The sequence below is a fragment of the Quercus robur genome, chromosome 10 (genome assembly GCF_932294415.1).
Source record: "Quercus robur chromosome 10, dhQueRobu3.1, whole genome shotgun sequence".
In the NCBI taxonomy this organism is placed as follows: domain Eukaryota; kingdom Viridiplantae; phylum Streptophyta; class Magnoliopsida; order Fagales; family Fagaceae; genus Quercus; species Quercus robur.
Genome location: NC_065543.1, coordinates 39,677,617 through 39,687,894, shown reverse-complemented (window position 1 = coordinate 39,687,894; position 10,278 = coordinate 39,677,617).

Here is a 10,278-nt window from a genome sequence, read left to right as displayed (position 1 = left end):
GCCCTGCTTCTTTTGATGAATGAATATGATTTTATTGTCAACAAAAAAACTAGGTCTTGAATTTCTTTGCCCTTCCCAAAAAGAACATTTCTAAGAAAATAAGAGAAGCTGAAAGAACTAATTTTATTTTCAAGAGTTTTGTCACTCAGAGTGGTACGACGTGCTTTCCTTTATTTGGAGAACTAAAGTCTGAATCTTCCTTTTCTATTATTGTCGCTATCAGGAAGGGTTGGGAGGGAGGGGAGAAGAAAATTTTTGTTGGACCGAGATGTCTAATTAGTAGACTTTGTAAAATTGGACCCATTAACTTGGCAAAAAAAAAAAAAATAGAATGAGTAATATGGCAATCTGTGGGGGGAGAAGAACCAAATTTGTTAGGCCAAGATGTCTAATTAGTAGACCTTGTAAAATTTGAACACACAAAAAAAAAAAAAAAAAAAAAAAAAAAAAAAAAAAAAAAAAAAAAAAAAACACCTAATATGAGTAATATGGCAATCTGTTTTTGTCTAACCTACTTTTGACTTTATCCGGTCTGGTTGAACTCTAACCAGACATGACTTGTTTATCAAGCTTCTATTACAAATATAAAAGTTTTTTTTTTAGTGATTCATTTTTAATGTACATTAGTAGATTAAAAGTATATCGGTTTTTCTATATTGTAAATGAAAATACTAATGACTCTATTTGTCAACTTGACATGTGATTCTCAAATATAAATATTTTTAGTGTCAAATCTATTACAAACATTAAGTAGTTATTTTTATAAGTTCATTATATATATTCTTCCTAATTATATATTTTCTTTTCCTTTACATAACATGTTATGTTTTATTCTTGAAACTTTATAGATGTGTGAGTTTGAATTATTTTTTTTCTTTTAGTTTTTTTAAGGTTATTTTCTTATGTATAACTTTTTGAAGCCTCAACATTTTTTTTTTTTTTTAAGGTACCACTATACTTTTGCAACTTTAGGCAAATAAACAAATAAGTTTTTAGTAAAATACTAAACCAAATGCATACTTAGTTACTTTTATAGATAATTCAATTTTATTTCATTTTCTTATATAAAATGTATACATGATTTGTTTTCTTCTTTGTGAAACTATTGGCCTAGTAGACTAATAGAATTAATTGTCGAAATATAAACTCAAGGATTTATGTATAACTTCCATTTTTAAGTATTTCTTTGTTCTTTTATCTTTATTGAAAGAAATAATAATAATGATAATAATAATAGTAGTAGTAGTAGTAAAAGTTAGAAAGTATGTTAAAGGAACTTGAAAAAAATTCAAGTCATACCAAATTGCCCCAACCTATCAAAAAAAATCAAGCAAAAGGCTAGAGGAATAATAACTTATTTTAGTTAGGACAAAACTTATATACAGTACTTTAGGTGCTGTTTCTTAGATTCTCCTCTTAAAATTCTGCTATGTGGCTACTTAACTTAAAAAATACACTTCTATTCAAAATCTTAAGAGATGAACCTAAAGAGTAGCACTTAAGTATTGTGCCTAAGTCTTGCACTTTTAGTTAAATAAGTTTCTAATTTATACTCAATTTGTCATGTACCTGTCTTAAACTAGTCTACCACATAGCTAAGTTGTGGGCAGTAAAGTTTTGCACCTCTCCAAATAACAGATACGGACCAACAATTGAAGTTATACAATCATCTAATATAACTACATTTTCTCACAAATATATATATATATATATATATAGCTGCGATAAATAGTCCAATCCGGCCTTGAGTTGAGACTGGGTCAAAACAGTCAAAAAGTTTGACCCAATCACAAAAATTAAATTGCACAACCAGACAAATATATCAAATTCTAAAAGAGATCTTCTAAAATCACAAACTATCTCACAATTTTTGTCACAATGCTCTTGTTGTGCTAGATTGTGTATTGCTTTTATATTCGTTCACTATTTTTTTTTCTCACCGATTACAATTAAACAAATAAAAAGTTAGAGCAATTACATCAGTTGATGTAAAATTATGTAAAATTGTGCAAAATGGAAAAATGTGCTCATTTTACACAATATGAGCAAAAAAAACACCTACATTAGTTTGGGTAAACTTGTGTATAAATGCAAGTTGCTACAGTACCTGTGCAAACACCTACATCAGTTTGGGTAAACTTGTGTATAAATGCAAGTTGCTACAGTACCCATGCAAATATGCACGGGTACTGTAGCATGTGCATATAATTTTTTAACAATTTTTTCTCTCTCTCTGTACTTGACTCTCAACTCCCTCTCTCTCTCTCTCTCTCTCAGGCGCAGAACTCTCTTTTTCTTCCTCTCATCAATCTTTCTTCCTCTTCCATCAATCGCCACCACCGCCGATCGATCTTTCTTCCTTGTTTCTCGTTGTTTTCGGGTTGAATGGGCTTGATCATTGGGTTTCAGGTTGAATGGGGTTGAATGTCTCTCGCCATCGCCATCGCCATCGCCACCGCTTGCCTTTGGAGGCGTCGATCTTGTTGCTCAAGGCGAGACGTCAATCTTGATAAATGGGTTTTGACCCATTTTGCTGGGTTTGTTTTTCTGGTTTTTTGTCGGTGGGTTGTGTGGATTCCGGTGTGGATTGTGGGTATGGGTCGGTGGCTGTATGGGTAAAGAAATGAATATTTTATTTGAATAAATGTGTATAATAGACAAACTGATGTAGGTGTTTTGTAAAAATAAGTGTGTAAAATAGAAAAAGTAGGTTTTAGATGTATAAAATGAAAAAATTTATGCACAAGCTGATGTAATTGCTCTTATTGCAAAAATTATACACATTTTTGTTGCAGTAGATTTTATTTTTAATTCTAAAATTCCAGTCCCTTGTCAGTAGTAAAGGAGTGTACTTTTTTTTTTTTCTTTTTTTGAGCAAATAAAGGAGTGTAATTAGGTATTAAAAGAATCACATTATTTTCACCTGAGAAAGGACCTGGACCCAAAGTTTCATTATTTGTACACATAAGTGACCATAATACCCCTGTTTACTCGTTTACTAATGACCAATCTCTCCTTAGAATTTCCCAAAATTAGTATCCTGCTAGCTTTTCCCAACCAACATTTGGCCATTGCATTGCATGTATTTTCCCTGCTCTCTCTCTCTCTCTCTCTCTCTCTCTCTCTCTCTCCAGTGACAAATTTCGCCCATTTTTTTTAGCTTCCAACTCTGTGCAACAATGTTATCCAAAACATGAAAGCAAAGTAAGAGAAAAATCTAAGTGGCCCAAAATTGTATCTTGGTGAGTCTAATTTCTCTATCATCCTCAACGAAGTTAGTAACTCCCAACCCCAGATGACATTTCCTTTCTCCTTTCCAGTTTTTTTCCCAGGAAATTGTTTTCCAAGAAAATGGGTTCATTTTTCAACTCTTATGTAGGTGTTTGATTTGTGCATTCTAGTGAAATCTCTACAAGTTTTGCCTAATGCGTCTTCCAGTTTCTTTTTTCTCCTTTTCCGAATTTATTGGGTATCTGTTTCCCAAAAAAAAAAAAGAGTTGTCTTTTAACTGTGTAACGTGGTTTTACACACTATCTGGATGAAATAATTGATGGGTTATGTTTCATTTGTGTTCTTTCAATGACTTCTATATAGATTTTGGTTAAATATAGAAGAGTAAGATTCAGAGTTTACTTTCCCCTTATATTGGCATTTGTGCAGTATTATAGCTATTAAGAGAATAGCAAATCAATGTTAGTTTTTTTCTTTTTTTATGCCAAAAACAAAAAGAACCCTTCAATAAATAAATAGATAAATAAATAAATTTATTTATTTATCTCTTCAAGGAGTTTGATTTGAAATTGTGATTAAAAAAGTGGCCTTGCTTGTTTGTGAAGTGTATGTAATTTGTTAATGGGTATGCTTGGGCTTCACTTCAGATCTCAAGCAATTCTGGTACTCTACTACTAATGTTAACCTCCAAATTAATATAGAGGCCTTATTTAGGAGCCCATTCGGCTTAAACTTGGAGTAGTGGAGTTGGAGCCTGTTGGTCTCATCCAGCATTGGATTAAAAGTGGCATAAGCACAGATATCTCTTCCAGACTTAAATACGTGGTTTTTTTTTTTTTTTTTTTTTTTTTTTTTTTTGGGGGAGGACTTAAATACGTGTTTGATTGAAGTAAACCACACACTTTAGAAATAATGTAATTAGTTTAAAATTAATTATTAATACTAATCAAGTAATCATATAAAAACAAAATATAAAATTTTGTATACTTCTTGTACCTTACAAAATATACACAAATATTATATTTGATAGTCATGATCAAAGTAAAGCCATGAAATATATATGGTTGAATCATAGAATATCTAAAAGGCTATTAGATAAAAGAGAAAAAATCACTAGAATATTAAGTAATAATTTTTCTATGCCTAACAAAAGCAATGCAATGCAATCCTAAGTATATAATCCTCATCCTCATTAAGCATATGACCATTGTCATCACAAGGTTTTAAATCTTCATTATTTTCCTCATCTATTTCATGTAAACTAATGGTCTCTTCTCATTATCTTCCTCATCTACCTCATCTAAATTAAGAGAAGGTATCCTGTGAGACGGGCGTATGCGCCTATTGTCTCACTGACATGTGGGTCCCATGCGTGTGGAACCCGATTTTTTCCTAAATTAATACTCTCTCATGAGAGGAGTATGTTTTTAACAAGAACTTGAATTTATTGCCCCCTCTAGATTCCTCACTTTTGACTTGTACCTAACTTAAACCCAGGGGTGGCTCCTAGACCAACCCAGGGGGTTCATTTCTTGACTTGTACTCGGCTTGACTTGTACCTAACTTAACTTAAACCCAGGGGCGACTCCAAGACCAACCTAGGATGTTCAAATGAACCCCCTAACCTGATCCTTAAAAAAAAAAAAAAAAAATTTATATATATATATATATATTTTTTACCCCTACAATAAAAATCTGAACACCCTAACTTTACATTTTTTGTTAAACCCAATTGAAATAAGTTTGAACATGATCCTTAGTTTCTCTCTATGTTTGATTTGTATTTATGTTTTCTTAGTTTTTCTCTATGTCCAATCAAGTATTTTGATAAGTGCTCTACACATTTTCAAGTCCAAGAAATCTTTTACTATTTACTCCAATTCCAAGAGAGTGATAGCGTGCATATTTAAAAAACCATACACTTCATAAGCAAAATTTTATTGCTGGAGTATTATTTTTCTTAGTTTCACACTTACTCCTAGGCCCTAGCCCTACTCCTAAGTGTGTTACTATTCTTATTTATTTAATATTTTTTATTCAATTGATATAACTTATAAATATAAATTATATAATAAGTTATTATTAATTTGATAAAACTGTATAATTAGTTATTTAATTCTATTCGTTTACACATCCAATGATTGTTGTCTTAACGATCTTTCGAATGTTAATGTTTTTTAAAATTATTGTACAATATAGTTGTGTTGTATGTAATGTGAAAGTTATATATAGAGGAAAAAAAAATCCTTTTATTTTTTACTCACGCCTCCCCTGCCAATAAATTCATAGCTTTGCCATTATTGACCCCCTTAAATAAAAATCCTGGAGCTGCCACTACTTAAACCCATTCAATTTGACCGGTTCCATTTGCCATATCAACCACATAGCTAAGTTGTGAGCAGAAAGGATTGCACCTCTCCAAATAACAGATATGCATCTGATCAATTTGTTTCTTCTTCTTTTCTCTCTTTTTTTTTTTTTTTTTTCTTTTTTTCTCAAAGGTTGAGTGGAACTTAAAAGTTTTTCTTTTGTCGTGGAGTTGTCATATTTTGTTGTTCTTTTTTATAAAAGTTTGTTTGGAATAAAAAATAAGACAAAAGATTATGGAGATTTAAAGTAAAAGTAAAGCTAGGATGGCAATATAAGAATAAGAAATGGTGAAAAAAGAGTTTGAGGAACTTTTGAATCAATCTATACAAGAAAGTTAAGGTTATGTTTGGTAATTATTTTTTTCCCCTTATTTTTTTTTTCAAAAATAATTTTCTATTTTTGAATCTAAAAAACTTGTTCGGCAACCTAAAATATACAGAAAACAAAAACTATTCTCAAAACTCAATTTGTGAAAAAAATTGCAAACATGCAAAATGCTATTTTCAATTTCTAATTTTCAAAAGTCAATGAAAATACGCATTTAATTTAATAAATCTATCTCATTTAATGAGTTAGCATTACAATTCAAATCCTGGTAATAACATATTTTTTTTTTCTTCAAAAAACTATCTTTTTAATTTCAACTAACCAAAAATACAAGAAAAATTGTTTTTTCTTTATATTCCCAAAAACCAAGGGAGTCAATATCGTACCGGAGGCTGTACCGGTTTGACCAGCGGTACGATATATTTCGGATACCGGTCAATATCGGTGTACCGTTTCGGATTTACCATAAAACATTTCCTCAATTCAAAACTAATTATTCATGGTTTTAGACTTTAGTATCAATTAAAAAAAAAAAACAATATAAAAAATAGAAAGCTTAAAAGTTACCATTGCATACTAAGAAAACAAATAATACTAATAAGTTAATGCAAATAAGTTACCATTCAGCCCTAAAAAAAATTCAAAAATTACAAAACTTAAAAAAAAAAAAAAAAAAACTTTTTTTAGTACCGGCCAGTACGCCCGGTACCGGCCGGTATTGCTCGAAATTGGCCGATACGGCCGGTATTTTTTCCGGTACGTAACAAGGGGGTTATATGTACCGGTTTGCTTGCCGGTACGGTATATTCCGGTCGGTACAGTACGAAATTGACTCCCATGCCAAAAACAAGTTTTTGAAAATAGAAAACAAAAACTGTTACCAAACATTACCTAAGTTTTTGTTCTTTCATTAGTAATCCTTACGGCTATTATGATTTGTTATTAAGTACTTGGTTGGCACCCTTCAGCCTTTTTAATGAAATTTTACTTATAAAAATAAAAATTAGCTATTGGTAATTTTCATTAGAATTATATGATTTTGTTGTTCGTGGAATGTGGGAACATTAAGGATTAATTTAATTTAACTAGAAGGCAACATTTTCTCCAAATCCATCAAGGTTTCATTGTCCAATGTTTCCCCATATTTTCTAGCATCATAATTTTAATTCACATTGTTTTATAATTATTGTCCTTAATTATGTCTAAAATCATCATATTATATATGAAATTTGTAAATATTTTTTTATGGTGCAAGTATATCTACACATGTACTACATTGAATATAGTTGTTGAATTGCTTATAGGTTGTCATGTTGCTGTTTCTTCAAATAGATAGATATTTTGGAGACACCTATTACGAGTTATGCTCAAGCTTGGTAGAAAATATGCATACGTAGATGTGGATGATTCCTTTGTTTCATCTCATAAAAAAAGGAAAAGTTTTCTCTCCAAACTTAAACTCCTCCTATATATTATTATTGGATAGGAATTTTGAAAATCTAACCGTTGGATTGCATATTCTTATTATATCCTTCATGTTTGCAAAATTTCAAGAAGATCATACATCAATATCTATGTAATTAATCAAATGTTTAAATTTTAAGTTTATTATTATTATTTTTTTGGTTTAAAATTATGCACAAAAAATAAGTTTATTCATCAAATAGTAAATAATATCCAATTTGAATAAAATTTTTCATGCATGTTACGAACTTAAAGGATATGTAATCTAATGGTAAGATTTTCAAATTTTACATAAAAAAAAAAAAAATATATATGTATATATATATAGGATAAGTTTGAGTATGGAGAGAAACCTTGTCCATAAAAAAGACACAATATGGTTATTTCTCAAGATATGTTTTTTTTTTTTTTTTTTTTTTTTTTTTTGTTTAAAATATTAATTTTTAACTAATTTAACATTGGCTAACTATGCTTTCTTCACAGGGTTAGCCACTACTTTTATAATTGTCAGAGCATTTGTATCAGACAATGCAAAATAAAAATTGGCTCAATTTTAGATACTCAACCCCCAAAAATCACATAAATTAGTCAAGTTAAAAATATGTAAATTTCAGTCAAAAAAGAAAATGTGAATTTGCAAAGTTACTATCGTAACCGTGTAAATTTACACTGACAATATTCATTTTGTATTTAATTTTTATTCTTTCTTTACATGAAGAAATAAAGTAGATAGTAGTTGTTGTATGTGAAAGAAGAAAAACAATTAAAAAGAGCAAGAAAATTGATATTTTGATGAAATAGAGTTTAGATAAATAATTTGGTAAATTGCAAATCACACCTATAACATTTGGGGTGTTCGAATTTTACACCCTGAAATTTCAGAATTTGAAATTTACTCTCTAAAGTTTGGGATATTTAGTTTTTACACCCTGAAGTTTCATAATTTGGATTTTACCCCATAAAATTTCGAGGTGTTTGGATTTTACACTTCTAAATTCTTTAAGGAGTAAAATTCAAACATTACTAAAATTTAAGGGGTAAAATCCAAATTTTGAAACGTTAGGGTATAAAATCCAAATACCCTCAAATTTCAGGTAATAAAATCTAAATTCTGAAATTTTAAGGTGTAAAATCTAAAGACCCTCAAACTTTAACGAGTGTAATTTACAATTTACCCAATTAATTTAATGTGAATTTTTATAATAGTTAAGTAAAAAGTAGAAAAAGTCGGATTTATATTTATATTTTTATTAATCTAAAATAAATATAATTTTTTTCATGGTGATTTGAATGTTCAAAGCCTTCAAAAAAAAAAAAAAAAAAAGTGTTCAAAGATCAGTTCAACGTCAACGTTCAACAACCCCAAAAAAAAAAAAAAAAAAAAAAAAAAAAAAAAAAAAAAAAAAAAACACCCTTCAACGTTCAACCATGCGCTATACGCAGAAGTCTTTTATATGTATGCAACGCAAAAACTTCATCCTCAATTTCCTTCTCTCAGCGGCGAAGGTGCTGTGATCATCATGTTTTGTCCCATCTTTTCCCCTCTCTCTCAATTTGGTTCACCTAACTTATTCTGTCTTGAACGACTTCCTCTCTCTCTCTTTCTCTCTCTCTCTCTCTCCAACCTTACCAATTCCAAGTTTCCAATAATTTTATGAACCATTCAGAATTTATTTTCATTGGTGGTATTAACTACTCCCGCATACCTCTTTATAACTTTCTGATTTCTGGGAATTACAACAATTAAGTTATGTTTGGTAACTCTATCAAAATGTTTGGTAACAGTTTTTATTTTCTATTTTTAAAAACTTATTTTGGAAATATAAAAAATAAAAATAAAAAACAATTTTCTTGTATTTTTTTTTGAGAAATTTTTTTTTTGTATTTTTGAAATCAAAAACATGTTTAGTTAGTTGAAATTAATAAGATAGTTTTTTGAAGAAAAAAATATAAAATACTTAAATATGTTGTTACTAGGATTTGACATCTAATACTAACTTATTAAATGAGATAGATTTATTGAATTAAATGCATGTTTTCATTAACTTTTAAAAATTAAAACTTGAAAATAGTCTTTTACATGTTTTTAGTTTCCTTTATAAATTGAGTTTTGAGAATAGTTTTTATTTTCTATCCATTTTGAATTGCCAAACAATTTTTTTAGTTTCAAAAATAGAAAATTGTTTTTGTAAACAGAAAATAAGAAGAAAAAGCAGTTACCAAATATACCCTTCAATTCTAATTAAGAGGAAACCACATTATAAATAGGCTAGCGTGAAAACAAATTACAGGATCTGCTGCTAAAGTTGCGTGAGGTACTGTTTTATATTCAATTCTTTTATTAAATTTAGTCAGTTAGAAGTTAGAACAAACACTATTGCAAATGCATAATAAACTTTAGGGGTTGAAATTTGCCTGTGCCCATACCTATTGTCATGTTGTTGTGCATGTCATATTTGTGCCTGTGCTTCTTAGGTTTTAAAGTTTTTGTTGCTTGCTTGGGTGGTGCTTATTGGGGGTGTGATTTTTTCTTTGGTAAACTATGTGTTTGGCTCCTATCTTTTGTACTGTATTTTAATTTGGTTCATAACCTTTCAATTGTGTTAATTTGACCTTTAACCTTTCAGTGTCATGTCAATTTAGTTTTTGCCGTTATCTCTTGGATAAAAATTGCTGATATAGCAAATGTCTAGCAAAAAAAAAAAAAAACTAATTTTTTATTTTGGTCATTTGTCACATCACTAATTTCCATCAAAGAAATAATGATATGGACTAAATTGACATAATACTAAAAGATTAGGAATCAAATTAATACAATTGAAAGGGTATAGACCAAATTGAAATATAATATAAAGGACAGAGACTAAATATGTAATTTTTTTTTCC